This window comes from Rhinoderma darwinii (assembly GCF_050947455.1).
Source record: "Rhinoderma darwinii isolate aRhiDar2 chromosome 5 unlocalized genomic scaffold, aRhiDar2.hap1 SUPER_5_unloc_21, whole genome shotgun sequence".
Classification (NCBI taxonomy): domain Eukaryota; kingdom Metazoa; phylum Chordata; class Amphibia; order Anura; family Rhinodermatidae; genus Rhinoderma; species Rhinoderma darwinii.
This window is the reverse complement of record NW_027461778.1, coordinates 95,825-114,449: the sequence shown is the minus strand read 5'-3', so window position 1 is coordinate 114,449 and position 18,625 is coordinate 95,825. Positions and strand designations below refer to the sequence as shown.

The 18,625-nt window shown below is 47.8% G+C and overlaps 13 non-coding genes across 13 annotated transcripts; all 13 read right to left on the bottom strand.

The window, feature by feature from the left end:
* Positions 1–461: 461 nt before the first annotated feature.
* LOC142687215 (U2 spliceosomal RNA) lies at positions 462–652 on the bottom strand. The gene has a single exon (XR_012856463.1). It is a non-coding gene; the product is annotated as a U2 spliceosomal RNA (small nuclear RNA).
* A 1,292-nt stretch (positions 653–1,944) lies between these two features.
* Positions 1,945–2,135, bottom strand: LOC142687214 (U2 spliceosomal RNA). Its single transcript, XR_012856462.1, has one exon. It is a non-coding gene; the product is annotated as a U2 spliceosomal RNA (small nuclear RNA).
* Positions 2,136–3,411: 1,276 nt separating this feature from the next.
* Positions 3,412–3,602, bottom strand: LOC142687213 (U2 spliceosomal RNA). Its single transcript, XR_012856461.1, has one exon. It is a non-coding gene; the product is annotated as a U2 spliceosomal RNA (small nuclear RNA).
* A 1,280-nt stretch (positions 3,603–4,882) lies between these two features.
* On the bottom strand, positions 4,883–5,073 carry LOC142687212 (U2 spliceosomal RNA). The gene has a single exon (XR_012856460.1). It is a non-coding gene; the product is annotated as a U2 spliceosomal RNA (small nuclear RNA).
* A 1,272-nt stretch (positions 5,074–6,345) lies between these two features.
* On the bottom strand, positions 6,346–6,536 carry LOC142687211 (U2 spliceosomal RNA). The gene has a single exon (XR_012856459.1). It is a non-coding gene; the product is annotated as a U2 spliceosomal RNA (small nuclear RNA).
* A 1,304-nt stretch (positions 6,537–7,840) lies between these two features.
* Positions 7,841–8,031, bottom strand: LOC142687210 (U2 spliceosomal RNA). The gene has a single exon (XR_012856458.1). It is a non-coding gene; the product is annotated as a U2 spliceosomal RNA (small nuclear RNA).
* Positions 8,032–9,315: 1,284 nt separating this feature from the next.
* LOC142687209 (U2 spliceosomal RNA) lies at positions 9,316–9,506 on the bottom strand. Its single transcript, XR_012856457.1, has one exon. It is a non-coding gene; the product is annotated as a U2 spliceosomal RNA (small nuclear RNA).
* A 1,300-nt stretch (positions 9,507–10,806) lies between these two features.
* Positions 10,807–10,997, bottom strand: LOC142687208 (U2 spliceosomal RNA). The gene has a single exon (XR_012856456.1). It is a non-coding gene; the product is annotated as a U2 spliceosomal RNA (small nuclear RNA).
* Positions 10,998–12,273: 1,276 nt separating this feature from the next.
* On the bottom strand, positions 12,274–12,464 carry LOC142687302 (U2 spliceosomal RNA). The gene has a single exon (XR_012856541.1). It is a non-coding gene; the product is annotated as a U2 spliceosomal RNA (small nuclear RNA).
* A 1,280-nt stretch (positions 12,465–13,744) lies between these two features.
* Positions 13,745–13,935, bottom strand: LOC142687207 (U2 spliceosomal RNA). The gene has a single exon (XR_012856455.1). It is a non-coding gene; the product is annotated as a U2 spliceosomal RNA (small nuclear RNA).
* Positions 13,936–15,211: 1,276 nt separating this feature from the next.
* Positions 15,212–15,403, bottom strand: LOC142687305 (U2 spliceosomal RNA). Its single transcript, XR_012856544.1, has one exon. It is a non-coding gene; the product is annotated as a U2 spliceosomal RNA (small nuclear RNA).
* A 1,294-nt stretch (positions 15,404–16,697) lies between these two features.
* Positions 16,698–16,888, bottom strand: LOC142687204 (U2 spliceosomal RNA). Its single transcript, XR_012856453.1, has one exon. It is a non-coding gene; the product is annotated as a U2 spliceosomal RNA (small nuclear RNA).
* A 1,277-nt stretch (positions 16,889–18,165) lies between these two features.
* On the bottom strand, positions 18,166–18,356 carry LOC142687203 (U2 spliceosomal RNA). The gene has a single exon (XR_012856452.1). It is a non-coding gene; the product is annotated as a U2 spliceosomal RNA (small nuclear RNA).
* Positions 18,357–18,625: the final 269 nt, after the last annotated feature.

Here is an 18,625-nt window from a genome sequence, read left to right as displayed (position 1 = left end):
TAGTGTACACAGGTAGGTCCATTGTGGCGGGCAGGCGAGCGGGCGGGCTGCTTTATTGGCTGTTTGCTGTTCCCCTACTCCACTCCACTATTTGACTGTTGTGCTGCATCAATCAATCAATCAATCAATCAATCAATCAATCAATCAATCAATCAATCAATCAGTGGCTGGCTCAGGTGCAGCTCTTTAACTTACCTAAAAGGGAGGGCGGAGAGAAGACAAGGAAGGTGAATGAGGTGTTCCAATGTGAAATGCCGGAAACACAGAAACACAGACGACACACAACAAGAGGTGGCAATCTATTCATTAATTGCATTTAATCAATGAGCTCATTATCACTCATGCATTGTCCAACAGGTGTTGAAATAATGGGATTAAAAGGGGAGATCCCTTCAGAAAGACAGAAACAATAGCAAAGACAAAAAACACTTTTGGAATCTGCTTTTAGTCAACACATAAGGAAAGGGTGCACCGGTCCTGGAAATACTGCAATACCAGGTCAATGCGTGGAGTGGACAGAGCAAGCTCTATTTCCATCTCCCTGTTCTAAAAATCCATTTAATATATGGTCCCCAGATAGGGGACGTATCAGATATTAAACTGATAAGAACAGATACTACACTTGATCTTAGCCAAAAGGCCGAGAAGCGATAACCCGAACGGGCCGCGCGTTGCCCGAGCCTGCCCGATACTGCTGTTCAGCCCTTGCAGCGATTCAGCCTACTTCTAGGCAATTCCATGGGGCCCTGCAGGCTCACACACTCACAGCTACACGGGAGGTGAATAAAGGCCGGAGAGGAAGCCAGACAGGATTTGCTTCTTTTGCTTGCACCACAATGCAGTGCTGAAAGAGGAGGAATCTACATAAAAACGCCTTCCTGGCAACGCCCAAATGCCCTGCTGCCATGCAGATAAACACTGGCAGCGGCAGCAAGTGCATGCCCACAGCCACCCCTTGTTCCTTCACACCTTGTATCAGCTGTAATCCAGTCCAGTCCAGTGCTGCCTGCTGAGCAGCACTGACCAACACTGCCTGGGCCCAGGCTTTTATCTCTGAGGCCCCATTATGATGTCAGAAAGCTGGCTCTGGAATCCTGAGGGCTCCACTATGACACGTGCAAAGTTCCGTCTGAACTTTATATAAGACGGTGAGGCTCAGTCAGTCACTCAGTGTTGCCTGAGAGGGCAACACTGCAACAGCCGGCCGCCAGGCTGTCTTTTTTTTGCACAGCTAGTTGCCTCCAGGAGGCCACAAGAGGGAGACAAGGGACTGCAAAATGGAAAATAGGCATCCACCAACTTTACAGACAACTTCTCCTTGCTCCTACAACCTCCATCCTTGCACAGTTTGTTATTCTTCTAGGTAACATAGTAACAAATCCAAATTGCTGCTCTCTTTGTAGGCAAGCAAGGCTTTGTTGCAACTGCAATTCTTACTTCTTCTTGAAATGTAGGGACGACAGTACATTCCATCACATCCATCTAGTGTACACAGGTAGGTCCATTGTGGCGGGCAGGCGAGCGGGCGGGCTGCTTTATTGGCTGTTTGCTGTTCCCCTACTCCACTCCACTATTTGACTGTTGTGCTGCATCAATCAATCAATCAATCAATCAATCAATCAATCAATCAATCAATCAATCAATCAGTGGCTGGCTCAGGTGCAGCTCTTTAACTTACCTAAAAGGGAGGGCGGAGAGAAGACAAGGAAGGTGAATGAGGTGTTCCAATGTGAAATGCCGGAAACACAGAAACACAGACGACACACAACAAGAGGTGGCAATCTATTCATTAATTGCATTTAATCAATGAGCTCATTATCACTCATGCATTGTCCAACAGGTGTTGAAATAATGGGATTAAAAGGGGAGATCCCTTCAGAAAGACAGAAACAATAGCAAAGACAAAAAACACTTTTGGAATCTGCTTTTAGTCAACACATAAGGAAAGGGTGCACCGGTCCTGGAAATACTGCAATACCAGGTCAATGCGTGGAGTGGACAGAGCAAGCTCTATTTCCATCTCCCTGTTCTAAAAATCCATTTAATATATGGTCCCCAGATAGGGGACGTATCAGATATTAAACTGATAAGAACAGATACTACACTTGATCTTAGCCAAAAGGCCGAGAAGCGATAACCCGAACGGGCCGCGCGTTGCCCGAGCCTGCCCGATACTGCTGTTCAGCCCTTGCAGCGATTCAGCCTACTTCTAGGCAATTCCATGGGGCCCTGCAGGCTCACACACTCACAGCTACACGGGAGGTGAATAAAGGCCGGAGAGGAAGCCAGACAGGATTTGCTTCTTTTGCTTGCACCACAATGCAGTGCTGAAAGAGGAGGAATCTACATAAAAACGCCTTCCTGGCAACGCCCAAATGCCCTGCTGCCATGCAGATAAACACTGGCAGCGGCAGCAAGTGCATGCCCACAGCCACCCCTTGTTCCTTCACACCTTGTATCAGCTGTAATCCAGTCCAGTCCAGTGCTGCCTGCTGAGCAGCACTGACCAACACTGCCTGGGCCCAGGCTTTTATCTCTGAGGCCCCATTATGATGTCAGAAAGCTGGCTCTGGAATCCTGAGGGCTCCACTATGACACGTGCAAAGTTCCGTCTGAACTTTATATAAGACGGTGAGGCTCAGTCAGTCACTCAGTGTTGCCTGAGAGGGCAACACTGCAACAGCCGGCCGCCAGGCTGTCTTTTTTTTGCACAGCTAGTTGCCTCCAGGAGGCCACAAGAGGGAGACAAGGGACTGCAAAATGGAAAATAGGCATCCACCAACTTTACAGACAACTTCTCCTTGCTCCTACAACCTCCATCCTTGCACAGTTTGTTATTCTTCTAGGTAACATAGTAACAAATCCAAATTGCTGCTCTCTTTGTAGGCAAGCAAGGCTTTGTTGCAACTGCAATTCTTACTTCTTCTTGAAATGTAGGGACGACAGTACATTCCATCACATCCATCTAGTGTACACAGGTAGGTCCATTGTGGCGGGCAGGCGAGCGGGCGGGCTGCTTTATTGGCTGTTTGCTGTTCCCCTACTCCACTCCACTATTTGACTGTTGTGCTGCATCAATCAATCAATCAATCAATCAATCAATCAATCAATCAGTGGCTGGCTCAGGTGCAGCTCTTTAACTTACCTAAAAGGGAGGGCGGAGAGAAGACAAGGAAGGTGAATGAGGTGTTCCAATGTGAAATGCCGGAAACACAGAAACACAGACGACACACAACAAGAGGTGGCAATCTATTCATTAATTGCATTTAATCAATGAGCTCATTATCACTCATGCATTGTCCAACAGGTGTTGAAATAATGGGATTAAAAGGGGAGATCCCTTCAGAAAGACAGAAACAATAGCAAAGACAAAAAACACTTTTGGAATCTGCTTTTAGTCAACACATAAGGAAAGGGTGCACCGGTCCTGGAAATACTGCAATACCAGGTCAATGCGTGGAGTGGACAGAGCAAGCTCTATTTCCATCTCCCTGTTCTAAAAATCCATTTAATATATGGTCCCCAGATAGGGGACGTATCAGATATTAAACTGATAAGAACAGATACTACACTTGATCTTAGCCAAAAGGCCGAGAAGCGATAACCCGAACGGGCCGCGCGTTGCCCGAGCCTGCCCGATACTGCTGTTCAGCCCTTGCAGCGATTCAGCCTACTTCTAGGCAATTCCATGGGGCCCTGCAGGCTCACACACTCACAGCTACACGGGAGGTGAATAAAGGCCGGAGAGGAAGCCAGACAGGATTTGCTTCTTTTGCTTGCACCACAATGCAGTGCTGAAAGAGGAGGAATCTACATAAAAACGCCTTCCTGGCAACGCCCAAATGCCCTGCTGCCATGCAGATAAACACTGGCAGCGGCAGCAAGTGCATGCCCACAGCCACCCCTTGTTCCTTCACACCTTGTATCAGCTGTAATCCAGTCCAGTCCAGTGCTGCCTGCTGAGCAGCACTGACCAACACTGCCTGGGCCCAGGCTTTTATCTCTGAGGCCCCATTATGATGTCAGAAAGCTGGCTCTGGAATCCTGAGGGCTCCACTATGACACGTGCAAAGTTCCGTCTGAACTTTATATAAGACGGTGAGGCTCAGTCAGTCACTCAGTGTTGCCTGAGAGGGCAACACTGCAACAGCCGGCCGCCAGGCTGTCTTTTTTTTGCACAGCTAGTTGCCTCCAGGAGGCCACAAGAGGGAGACAAGGGACTGCAAAATGGAAAATAGGCATCCACCAACTTTACAGACAACTTCTCCTTGCTCCTACAACCTCCATCCTTGCACAGTTTGTTATTCTTCTAGGTAACATAGTAACAAATCCAAATTGCTGCTCTCTTTGTAGGCAAGCAAGGCTTTGTTGCAACTGCAATTCTTACTTCTTCTTGAAATGTAGGGACGACAGTACATTCCATCACATCCATCTAGTGTACACAGGTAGGTCCATTGTGGCGGGCAGGCGAGCGGGCGGGCTGCTTTATTGGCTGTTTGCTGTTCCCCTACTCCACTCCACTATTTGACTGTTGTGCTGCATCAATCAATCAATCAATCAATCAATCAATCAATCAATCAATCAGTGGCTGGCTCAGGTGCAGCTCTTTAACTTACCTAAAAGGGAGGGCGGAGAGAAGACAAGGAAGGTGAATGAGGTGTTCCAATGTGAAATGCCGGAAACACAGAAACACAGACGACACACAACAAGAGGTGGCAATCTATTCATTAATTGCATTTAATCAATGAGCTCATTATCACTCATGCATTGTCCAACAGGTGTTGAAATGATGGGATTAAAAGGGGAGATCCCTTCAGAAAGACAGAAACAATAGCAAAGACAAAAAACACTTTTGGAATCTGCTTTTAGTCAACACATAAGGAAAGGGTGCACCGGTCCTGGAAATACTGCAATACCAGGTCAATGCGTGGAGTGGACAGAGCAAGCTCTATTTCCATCTCCCTGTTCTAAAAATCCATTTAATATATGGTCCCCAGATAGGGGACGTATCAGATATTAAACTGATAAGAACAGATACTACACTTGATCTTAGCCAAAAGGCCGAGAAGCGATAACCCGAACGGGCCGCGCGTTGCCCGAGCCTGCCCGATACTGCTGTTCAGCCCTTGCAGCGATTCAGCCTACTTCTAGGCAATTCCATGGGGCCCTGCAGGCTCACACACTCACAGCTACACGGGAGGTGAATAAAGGCCGGAGAGGAAGCCAGACAGGATTTGCTTCTTTTGCTTGCACCACAATGCAGTGCTGAAAGAGGAGGAATCTACATAAAAACGCCTTCCTGGCAACGCCCAAATGCCCTGCTGCCATGCAGATAAACACTGGCAGCGGCAGCAAGTGCATGCCCACAGCCACCCCTTGTTCCTTCACACCTTGTATCAGCTGTAATCCAGTCCAGTCCAGTGCTGCCTGCTGAGCAGCACTGACCAACACTGCCTGGGCCCAGGCTTTTATCTCTGAGGCCCCATTATGATGTCAGAAAGCTGGCTCTGGAATCCTGAGGGCTCCACTATGACACGTGCAAAGTTCCGTCTGAACTTTATATAAGACGGTGAGGCTCAGTCAGTTACTCAGTGTTGCCTGAGAGGGCAACACTGCAACAGCCGGCCGCCAGGCTGTCTTTTTTTTGCACAGCTAGTTGCCTCCAGGAGGCCACAAGAGGGAGACAAGGGACTGCAAAATGGAAAATAGGCATCCACCAACTTTACAGACAACTTCTCCTTGCTCCTACAACCTCCATCCTTGCACAGTTTGTTATTCTTCTAGGTAACATAGTAACAAATCCAAATTGCTGCTCTCTTTGTAGGCAAGCAAGGCTTTGTTGCAACTGCAATTCTTACTTCTTCTTGAAATGTAGGGACGACAGTACATTCCATCACATCCATCTAGTGTACACAGGTAGGTCCATTGTGGCGGGCAGGCGAGCGGGCGGGCTGCTTTATTGGCTGTTTGCTGTTCCCCTACTCCACTCCACTATTTGACTGTTGTGCTGCATCAATCAATCAATCAATCAATCAATCAATCAATCAGTGGCTGGCTCAGGTGCAGCTCTTTAACTTACCTAAAAGGGAGGGCGGAGAGAAGACAAGGAAGGTGAATGAGGTGTTCCAATGTGAAATGCCGGAAACACAGAAACACAGACGACACACAACAAGAGGTGGCAATCTATTCATTAATTGCATTTAATCAATGAGCTCATTATCACTCATGCATTGTCCAACAGGTGTTGAAATAATGGGATTAAAAGGGGAGATCCCTTCAGAAAGACAGAAACAATAGCAAAGACAAAAAACACTTTTGGAATCTGCTTTTAGTCAACACATAAGGAAAGGGTGCACCGGTCCTGGAAATACTGCAATACCAGGTCAATGCGTGGAGTGGACAGAGCAAGCTCTATTTCCATCTCCCTGTTCTAAAAATCCATTTAATATATGGTCCCCAGATAGGGGACGTATCAGATATTAAACTGATAAGAACAGATACTACACTTGATCTTAGCCAAAAGGCCGAGAAGCGATAACCCGAACGGGCCGCGCGTTGCCCGAGCCTGCCCGATACTGCTGTTCAGCCCTTGCAGCGATTCAGCCTACTTCTAGGCAATTCCATGGGGCCCTGCAGGCTCACACACTCACAGCTACACGGGAGGTGAATAAAGGCCGGAGAGGAAGCCAGACAGGATTTGCTTCTTTTGCTTGCACCACAATGCAGTGCTGAAAGAGGAGGAATCTACATAAAAACGCCTTCCTGGCAACGCCCAAATGCCCTGCTGCCATGCAGATAAACACTGGCAGCGGCAGCAAGTGCATGCCCACAGCCACCCCTTGTTCCTTCACACCTTGTATCAGCTGTAATCCAGTCCAGTCCAGTGCTGCCTGCTGAGCAGCACTGACCAACACTGCCTGGGCCCAGGCTTTTATCTCTGAGGCCCCATTATGATGTCAGAAAGCTGGCTCTGGAATCCTGAGGGCTCCACTATGACACGTGCAAAGTTCCGTCTGAACTTTATATAAGACGGTGAGGCTCAGTCAGTCACTCAGTGTTGCCTGAGAGGGCAACACTGCAACAGCCGGCCGCCAGGCTGTCTTTTTTTTGCACAGCTAGTTGCCTCCAGGAGGCCACAAGAGGGAGACAAGGGACTGCAAAATGGAAAATAGGCATCCACCAACTTTACAGACAACTTCTCCTTGCTCCTACAACCTCCATCCTTGCACAGTTTGTTATTCTTCTAGGTAACATAGTAACAAATCCAAATTGCTGCTCTCTTTGTAGGCAAGCAAGGCTTTGTTGCAACTGCAATTCTTACTTCTTCTTGAAATGTAGGGACGACAGTACATTCCATCACATCCATCTAGTGTACACAGGTAGGTCCATTGTGGCGGGCAGGCGAGCGGGCGGGCTGCTTTATTGGCTGTTTGCTGTTCCCCTACTCCACTCCACTATTTGACTGTTGTGCTGCATCAATCAATCAATCAATCAATCAATCAATCAATCAATCAATCAATCAATCAATCAATCAATCAATCAGTGGCTGGCTCAGGTGCAGCTCTTTAACTTACCTAAAAGGGAGGGCGGAGAGAAGACAAGGAAGGTGAATGAGGTGTTCCAATGTGAAATGCCGGAAACACAGAAACACAGACGACACACAACAAGAGGTGGCAATCTATTCATTAATTGCATTTAATCAATGAGCTCATTATCACTCATGCATTGTCCAACAGGTGTTGAAATAATGGGATTAAAAGGGGAGATCCCTTCAGAAAGACAGAAACAATAGCAAAGACAAAAAACACTTTTGGAATCTGCTTTTAGTCAACACATAAGGAAAGGGTGCACCGGTCCTGGAAATACTGCAATACCAGGTCAATGCGTGGAGTGGACAGAGCAAGCTCTATTTCCATCTCCCTGTTCTAAAAATCCATTTAATATATGGTCCCCAGATAGGGGACGTATCAGATATTAAACTGATAAGAACAGATACTACACTTGATCTTAGCCAAAAGGCCGAGAAGCGATAACCCGAACGGGCCGCGCGTTGCCCGAGCCTGCCCGATACTGCTGTTCAGCCCTTGCAGCGATTCAGCCTACTTCTAGGCAATTCCATGGGGCCCTGCAGGCTCACACACTCACAGCTACACGGGAGGTGAATAAAGGCCGGAGAGGAAGCCAGACAGGATTTGCTTCTTTTGCTTGCACCACAATGCAGTGCTGAAAGAGGAGGAATCTACATAAAAACGCCTTCCTGGCAACGCCCAAATGCCCTGCTGCCATGCAGATAAACACTGGCAGCGGCAGCAAGTGCATGCCCACAGCCACCCCTTGTTCCTTCACACCTTGTATCAGCTGTAATCCAGTCCAGTCCAGTGCTGCCTGCTGAGCAGCACTGACCAACACTGCCTGGGCCCAGGCTTTTATCTCTGAGGCCCCATTATGATGTCAGAAAGCTGGCTCTGGAATCCTGAGGGCTCCACTATGACACGTGCAAAGTTCCGTCTGAACTTTATATAAGACGGTGAGGCTCAGTCAGTCACTCAGTGTTGCCTGAGAGGGCAACACTGCAACAGCCGGCCGCCAGGCTGTCTTTTTTTTGCACAGCTAGTTGCCTCCAGGAGGCCACAAGAGGGAGACAAGGGACTGCAAAATGGAAAATAGGCATCCACCAACTTTACAGACAACTTCTCCTTGCTCCTACAACCTCCATCCTTGCACAGTTTGTTATTCTTCTAGGTAACATAGTAACAAATCCAAATTGCTGCTCTCTTTGTAGGCAAGCAAGGCTTTGTTGCAACTGCAATTCTTACTTCTTCTTGAAATGTAGGGACGACAGTACATTCCATCACATCCATCTAGTGTACACAGGTAGGTCCATTGTGGCGGGCAGGCGAGCGGGCGGGCTGCTTTATTGGCTGTTTGCTGTTCCCCTACTCCACTCCACTATTTGACTGTTGTGCTGCATCAATCAATCAATCAATCAATCAATCAATCAATCAATCAATCAATCAGTGGCTGGCTCAGGTGCAGCTCTTTAACTTACCTAAAAGGGAGGGCGGAGAGAAGACAAGGAAGGTGAATGAGGTGTTCCAATGTGAAATGCCGGAAACACAGAAACACAGACGACACACAACAAGAGGTGGCAATCTATTCATTAATTGCATTTAATCAATGAGCTCATTATCACTCATGCATTGTCCAACAGGTGTTGAAATAATGGGATTAAAAGGGGAGATCCCTTCAGAAAGACAGAAACAATAGCAAAGACAAAAAACACTTTTGGAATCTGCTTTTAGTCAACACATAAGGAAAGGGTGCACCGGTCCTGGAAATACTGCAATACCAGGTCAATGCGTGGAGTGGACAGAGCAAGCTCTATTTCCATCTCCCTGTTCTAAAAATCCATTTAATATATGGTCCCCAGATAGGGGACGTATCAGATATTAAACTGATAAGAACAGATACTACACTTGATCTTAGCCAAAAGGCCGAGAAGCGATAACCCGAACGGGCCGCGCGTTGCCCGAGCCTGCCCGATACTGCTGTTCAGCCCTTGCAGCGATTCAGCCTACTTCTAGGCAATTCCATGGGGCCCTGCAGGCTCACACACTCACAGCTACACGGGAGGTGAATAAAGGCCGGAGAGGAAGCCAGACAGGATTTGCTTCTTTTGCTTGCACCACAATGCAGTGCTGAAAGAGGAGGAATCTACATAAAAACGCCTTCCTGGCAACGCCCAAATGCCCTGCTGCCATGCAGATAAACACTGGCAGCGGCAGCAAGTGCATGCCCACAGCCACCCCTTGTTCCTTCACACCTTGTATCAGCTGTAATCCAGTCCAGTCCAGTGCTGCCTGCTGAGCAGCACTGACCAACACTGCCTGGGCCCAGGCTTTTATCTCTGAGGCCCCATTATGATGTCAGAAAGCTGGCTCTGGAATCCTGAGGGCTCCACTATGACACGTGCAAAGTTCCGTCTGAACTTTATATAAGACGGTGAGGCTCAGTCAGTCACTCAGTGTTGCCTGAGAGGGCAACACTGCAACAGCCGGCCGCCAGGCTGTCTTTTTTTTGCACAGCTAGTTGCCTCCAGGAGGCCACAAGAGGGAGACAAGGGACTGCAAAATGGAAAATAGGCATCCACCAACTTTACAGACAACTTCTCCTTGCTCCTACAACCTCCATCCTTGCACAGTTTGTTATTCTTCTAGGTAACATAGTAACAAATCCAAATTGCTGCTCTCTTTGTAGGCAAGCAAGGCTTTGTTGCAACTGCAATTCTTACTTCTTCTTGAAATGTAGGGACGACAGTACATTCCATCACATCCATCTAGTGTACACAGGTAGGTCCATTGTGGCGGGCAGGCGAGCGGGCGGGCTGCTTTATTGGCTGTTTGCTGTTCCCCTACTCCACTCCACTATTTGACTGTTGTGCTGCATCAATCAATCAATCAATCAATCAATCAATCAATCAATCAATCAATCAATCAATCAATCAATCAGTGGCTGGCTCAGGTGCAGCTCTTTAACTTACCTAAAAGGGAGGGCGGAGAGAAGACAAGGAAGGTGAATGAGGTGTTCCAATGTGAAATGCCGGAAACACAGAAACACAGACGACACACAACAAGAGGTGGCAATCTATTCATTAATTGCATTTAATCAATGAGCTCATTATCACTCATGCATTGTCCAACAGGTGTTGAAATAATGGGATTAAAAGGGGAGATCCCTTCAGAAAGACAGAAACAATAGCAAAGACAAAAAACACTTTTGGAATCTGCTTTTAGTCAACACATAAGGAAAGGGTGCACCGGTCCTGGAAATACTGCAATACCAGGTCAATGCGTGGAGTGGACAGAGCAAGCTCTATTTCCATCTCCCTGTTCTAAAAATCCATTTAATATATGGTCCCCAGATAGGGGACGTATCAGATATTAAACTGATAAGAACAGATACTACACTTGATCTTAGCCAAAAGGCCGAGAAGCGATAACCCGAACGGGCCGCGCGTTGCCCGAGCCTGCCCGATACTGCTGTTCAGCCCTTGCAGCGATTCAGCCTACTTCTAGGCAATTCCATGGGGCCCTGCAGGCTCACACACTCACAGCTACACGGGAGGTGAATAAAGGCCGGAGAGGAAGCCAGACAGGATTTGCTTCTTTTGCTTGCACCACAATGCAGTGCTGAAAGAGGAGGAATCTACATAAAAACGCCTTCCTGGCAACGCCCAAATGCCCTGCTGCCATGCAGATAAACACTGGCAGCGGCAGCAAGTGCATGCCCACAGCCACCCCTTGTTCCTTCACACCTTGTATCAGCTGTAATCCAGTCCAGTCCAGTGCTGCCTGCTGAGCAGCACTGACCAACACTGCCTGGGCCCAGGCTTTTATCTCTGAGGCCCCATTATGATGTCAGAAAGCTGGCTCTGGAATCCTGAGGGCTCCACTATGACACGTGCAAAGTTCCGTCTGAACTTTATATAAGACGGTGAGGCTCAGTCAGTCACTCAGTGTTGCCTGAGAGGGCAACACTGCAACAGCCGGCCGCCAGGCTGTCTTTTTTTTGCACAGCTAGTTGCCTCCAGGAGGCCACAAGAGGGAGACAAGGGACTGCAAAATGGAAAATAGGCATCCACCAACTTTACAGACAACTTCTCCTTGCTCCTACAACCTCCATCCTTGCACAGTTTGTTATTCTTCTAGGTAACATAGTAACAAATCCAAATTGCTGCTCTCTTTGTAGGCAAGCAAGGCTTTGTTGCAACTGCAATTCTTACTTCTTCTTGAAATGTAGGGACGACAGTACATTCCATCACATCCATCTAGTGTACACAGGTAGGTCCATTGTGGCGGGCAGGCGAGCGGGCGGGCTGCTTTATTGGCTGTTTGCTGTTCCCCTACTCCACTCCACTATTTGACTGTTGTGCTGCATCAATCAATCAATCAATCAATCAATCAATCAATCAATCAGTGGCTGGCTCAGGTGCAGCTCTTTAACTTACCTAAAAGGGAGGGCGGAGAGAAGACAAGGAAGGTGAATGAGGTGTTCCAATGTGAAATGCCGGAAACACAGAAACACAGACGACACACAACAAGAGGTGGCAATCTATTCATTAATTGCATTTAATCAATGAGCTCATTATCACTCATGCATTTTCCAACAGGTGTTGAAATAATGGGATTAAAAGGGGAGATCCCTTCAGAAAGACAGAAACAATAGCAAAGACAAAAAACACTTTTGGAATCTGCTTTTAGTCAACACATAAGGAAAGGGTGCACCGGTCCTGGAAATACTGCAATACCAGGTCAATGCGTGGAGTGGACAGAGCAAGCTCTATTTCCATCTCCCTGTTCTAAAAATCCATTGAATATATGGTCCCCAGATAGGGGACGTATCAGATATTAAACTGATAAGAACAGATACTACACTTGATCTTAGCCAAAAGGCCGAGAAGCGATAACCCGAACGGGCCGCGCGTTGCCCGAGCCTGCCCGATACTGCTGTTCAGCCCTTGCAGCGATTCAGCCTACTTCTAGGCTATTCCATGGGGCCCTGCAGGCTCACACACTCACAGCTACACGGGAGGTGAATAAAGGCCGGAGAGGAAGCCAGACAGGATTTGCTTCTTTTGCTTGCACCACAATGCAGTGCTGAAAGAGGAGGAATCTACATAAAAACGCCTTCCTGGCAACGCCCAAATGCCCTGCTGCCATGCAGATAAACACTGGCAGCGGCAGCAAGTGCATGCCCACAGCCACCCCTTGTTCCTTCACACCTTGTATCAGCTGTAATCCAGTCCAGTCCAGTGCTGCCTGCTGAGCAGCACTGACCAACACTGCCTGGGCCCAGGCTTTTATCTCTGAGGCCCCATTATGATGTCAGAAAGCTGGCTCTGGAATCCTGAGGGCTCCACTATGACACGTGCAAAGTTCCGTCTGAACTTTATATAAGACGGTGAGGCTCAGTCAGTCACTCAGTGTTGCCTGAGAGGGCAACACTGCAACAGCCGGCCGCCAGGCTGTCTTTTTTTTGCACAGCTAGTTGCCTCCAGGAGGCCACAAGAGGGAGACAAGGGACTGCAAAATGGAAAATAGGCATCCACCAACTTTACAGACAACTTCTCCTTGCTCCTACAACCTCCATCCTTGCACAGTTTGTTATTCTTCTAGGTAACATAGTAACAAATCCAAATTGCTGCTCTCTTTGTAGGCAAGCAAGGCTTTGTTGCAACTGCAATTCTTACTTCTTCTTGAAATGTAGGGACGACAGTACATTCCATCACATCCATCTAGTGTACACAGGTAGGTCCATTGTGGCGGGCAGGCGAGCGGGCGGGCTGCTTTATTGGCTGTTTGCTGTTCCCCTACTCCACTCCACTATTTGACTGTTGTGCTGCATCAATCAATCAATCAATCAATCAATCAATCAATCAATCAATCAGTGGCTGGCTCAGGTGCAGCTCTTTAACTTACCTAAAAGGGAGGGCGGAGAGAAGACAAGGAAGGTGAATGAGGTGTTCCAATGTGAAATGCCGGAAACACAGAAACACAGACGACACACAACAAGAGGTGGCAATCTATTCATTAATTGCATTTAATCAATGAGCTCATTATCACTCATGCATTGTCCAACAGGTGTTGAAATAATGGGATTAAAAGGGGAGATCCCTTCAGAAAGACAGAAACAATAGCAAAGACAAAAAACACTTTTGGAATCTGCTTTTAGTCAACACATAAGGAAAGGGTGCACCGGTCCTGGAAATACTGCAATACCAGGTCAATGCGTGGAGTGGACAGAGCAAGCTCTATTTCCATCTCCCTGTTCTAAAAATCCATTTAATATATGGTCCCCAGATAGGGGACGTATCAGATATTAAACTGATAAGAACAGATACTACACTTGATCTTAGCCAAAAGGCCGAGAAGCGATAACCCGAACGGGCCGCGCGTTGCCCGAGCCTGCCCGATACTGCTGTTCAGCCCTTGCAGCGATTCAGCCTACTTCTAGGCAATTCCATGGGGCCCTGCAGGCTCACACACTCACAGCTACACGGGAGGTGAATAAAGGCCGGAGAGGAAGCCAGACAGGATTTGCTTCTTTTGCTTGCACCACAATGCAGTGCTGAAAGAGGAGGAATCTACATAAAAACGCCTTCCTGGCAACGCCCAAATGCCCTGCTGCCATGCAGATAAACACTGGCAGCGGCAGCAAGTGCATGCCCACAGCCACCCCTTGTTCCTTCACACCTTGTATCAGCTGTAATCCAGTCCAGTCCAGTGCTGCCTGCTGAGCAGCACTGACCAACACTGCCTGGGCCCAGGCTTTTATCTCTGAGGCCCCATTATGATGTCAGAAAGCTGGCTCTGGAATCCTGAGGGCTCCACTATGACACGTGCAAAGTTCCGTCTGAACTTTATATAAGACGGTGAGGCTCAGTCAGTCACTCAGTGTTGCCTGAGAGGGCAACACTGCAACAGCCGGCCGCCAGGCTGTCTTTTTTTTGCACAGCTAGTTGCCTCCAGGAGGCCACAAGAGGGAGACAAGGGACTGCAAAATGGAAAATAGGCATCCACCAACTTTACAGACAACTTCTCCTTGCTCCTACAACCTCCATCCTTGCACAGTTTGTTATTCTTCTAGGTAACATAGTAACAAATCCAAATTGCTGCTCTCTTTGTAGGCAAGCAAGGCTTTGTTGCAACTGCAATTCTTACTTCTTCTTGAAATGTAGGGACGACAGTACATTCCATCACATCCATCTAGTGTACACAGGTAGGTCCATTGTGGCGGGCAGGCGAGCGGGCGGGCTGCTTTATTGGCTGTTTGCTGTTCCCCTACTCCACTCCACTATTTGACTGTTGTGCTGCATCAATCAATCAATCAATCAATCAATCAATCAATCAATCAGTGGCTGGCTCAGGTGCAGCTCTTTAACTTACCTAAAAGGGAGGGCGGAGAGAAGACAAGGAAGGTGAATGAGGTGTTCCAATGTGAAATGCCGGAAACACAGAAACACAGACGACACACAACAAGAGGTGGCAATCTATTCATTAATTGCATTTAATCAATGAGCTCATTATCACTCATGCATTGTCCAACAGGTGTTGAAATAATGGGATTAAAAGGGGAGATCCCTTCAGAAAGACAGAAACAATAGCAAAGACAAAAAACACTTTTGGAATCTGCTTTTAGTCAACACATAAGGAAAGGGTGCACCGGTCCTGGAAATACTGCAATACCAGGTCAATGCGTGGAGTGGACAGAGCAAGCTCTATTTCCATCTCCCTGTTCTAAAAAATCCATTTAATATATGGTCCCCAGATAGGGGACGTATCAGATATTAAACTGATAAGAACAGATACTACACTTGATCTTAGCCAAAAGGCCGAGAAGCGATAACCCGAACGGGCCGCGCGTTGCCCGAGCCTGCCCGATACTGCTGTTCAGCCCTTGCAGCGATTCAGCCTACTTCTAGGCAATTCCATGGGGCCCTGCAGGCTCACACACTCACAGCTACACGGGAGGTGAATAAAGGCCGGAGAGGAAGCCAGACAGGATTTGCTTCTTTTGCTTGCACCACAATGCAGTGCTGAAAGAGGAGGAATCTACATAAAAACGCCTTCCTGGCAACGCCCAAATGCCCTGCTGCCATGCAGATAAACACTGGCAGCGGCAGCAAGTGCATGCCCACAGCCACCCCTTGTTCCTTCACACCTTGTATCAGCTGTAATCCAGTCCAGTCCAGTGCTGCCTGCTGAGCAGCACTGACCAACACTGCCTGGGCCCAGGCTTTTATCTCTGAGGCCCCATTATGATGTCAGAAAGCTGGCTCTGGAATCCTGAGGGCTCCACTATGACACGTGCAAAGTTCCGTCTGAACTTTATATAAGACGGTGAGGCTCAGTCAGTCACTCAGTGTTGCCTGAGAGGGCAACACTGCAACAGCCGGCCGCCAGGCTGTCTTTTTTTTGCACAGCTAGTTGCCTCCAGGAGGCCACAAGAGGGAGACAAGGGACTGCAAAATGGAAAATAGGCATCCACCAACTTTACAGACAACTTCTCCTTGCTCCTACAACCTCCATCCTTGCACAGTTTGTTATTCTTCTAGGTAACATAGTAACAAATCCAAATTGCTGCTCTCTTTGTAGGCAAGCAAGGCTTTGTTGCAACTGCAATTCTTACTTCTTCTTGAAATGTAGGGACGACAGTACATTCCATCACATCCATCTAGTGTACACAGGTAGGTCCATTGTGGCGGGCAGGCGAGCGGGCGGCTGCTTTATTGGCTGTTTGCTGTTCCCCTACTCCACTCCACTATTTGACTGTTGTGCTGCATCAATCAATCAATCAATCAATCAATCAATCATCAATCAATCAATCAATCAATCAAATCAGTGGCTGGCTCAGGTGCAGCTCTTTAACTTACCTAAAAGGGAGGGCGGAGAGAAGACAAGGAGGTGAATGAGGTGTTCCAATGTGAAATGCCGGAAACACAGAAACACAGACGACACACAACAAGAGGTGGCAATCTATTCATTAATTGCATTTAATCAATGATCTCATTATCACTCATGCATTGTCCAACAGGTGTTGAAATAATGGGATTAAAAGGGAGATCCCTTCAGAAAGACAGAAACAATAGCAAAGACAAAAAACACTTTTGGAATCTGCTTTTAGTCAACACATAAGGGAAAGGGTGCACCGGTCCTGGAAATACTGCAATACCAGGTCAATGCGTGGAGTGGACAGAGCAAGCTCTATTTCCATCTCCCTGTTCTAAAAATCCATTTAATATATGGTCCCCAGATAGGGGACGTATCAGATATTAAACTGATAAGAACAGATACTACACTTGATCTTAGCCAAAAGGCCGAGAAGCGATAACCCGAACGGGCCGCGCGTTGCCCGAGCCTGCCCGATACTGCTGTTCAGCCCTTGCAGCGATTCAGCCTACTTCTAGGCAATTCCATGGGGCCCTGCAGGCTCACACACTCACAGCTACACGGGAGGTGAATAAAGGCCGGAGAGGAAGCCAGACAGGATTTGCTTCTTTTGCTTGCACCACAATGCAGTGCTGAAAGAGGAGGAATCTACATAAAAACGCCTTCCTGGCAACGCCCAAATGCCCTGCTGCCATGCAGATAAACACTGGCAGCGGCAGCAAGTGCATGCCCACAGCCACCCCTTGTTCCTTCACACCTTGTATCAGCTGTAATCCAGTCCAGTCCAGTGCTGCCTGCTGAGCAGCACTGACCAACACTGCCTGGGCCCAGGCTTTTATCTCTGAGGCCCCATTATGATGTCAGAAAGCTGGCTCTGGAATCCTGAGGGCTCCACTATGACACGTGCAAAGTTCCGTCTGAACTTTATATAAGACGGTGAGGCTCAGTCAGTCACTCAGTGTTGCCTGAGAGGGCAACACTGCAACAGCCGGCCGCCAGGCTGTCTTTTTTTTGCACAGCTAGTTGCCTCCAGGAGGCCACAAGAGGGAGACAAGGGACTGCAAAATGGAAAATAGGCATCCACCAACTTTACAGACAACTTCTCCTTGCTCCTACAACCTCCATCCTTGCACAGTTTGTTATTCTTCTAGGTAACATAGTAACAAATCCAAATTGCTGCTCTCTTTGTAGGCAAGCAAGGCTTTGTTGCAACTGCAATTCTTACTTCTTCTTGAAATGTAGGGACGACAGTACATTCCATCACATCCATCTAGTGTACACAGGTAGGTCCATTGTGGCGGGCAGGGGAGCGGGCGGGCTGCTTTATTGGCTGTTTGCTGTTCCCCTACTCCACTCCACTATTTGACTGTTGTGCTGCATCAATCAATCAATCAATCAATCAATCAATCAATCAATCAGTGGCTGCTCAGGTGCAGCTCTTTAACTTACCTAAAAGGGAGGGCGGAGAGAAGACAAGGAAGGTGAATGAGGTGTTCCAATGTGTAAATGCCGGAAACACAGAAACACAGACGACACACAACAAGAGGTGGCAATCTATTCATTAATTGCATTTAATCAATGAGCTCATTATCACTCATGCATTGTCCAACAGGGTGTTGAAATAATGGGATTAAAAGGGGAGATCCCTTCAGAAAGACAGAAACAATAGCAAAGACAAAAAACACTTTTGGAATCTGCTTTTAGTCAACACATAAGGAAAGGGTGCACCGGTCCTGGAAATACTGCAATACCAGGTCAATGCGTGGAGTGGACAGAGCAAGCTCTATTTCCATCTCCCTGTTCTAAAAATCCATTTAATATATGGTCCCCAGATAGGGGACGTATCAGATATTAAACTGATAAGAACAGATACTACACTTGATCTTAGCCAAAAGGCCGAGAAGCGATAACCCGAACGGGCCGCGCGTTGCCCGAGCCTGCCCGATACTGCTGTTCAGCCCTTGCAGCGATTCAGCCTACTTCTAGGCAATTCCATGGGGCCCTGCAGGCTCACACACTCACAGCTACACGGGAGGTGAATAAAGGCCGGAGAGGAAGCCAGACAGGATTTGCTTCTTTTGCTTGCACCACAATGCAGTGCTGAAAGAGGAGGAATCTACATAAAAACGCCTTCCTGGCAACGCCCAAATGCCCTGCTGCCATGCAGATAAACACTG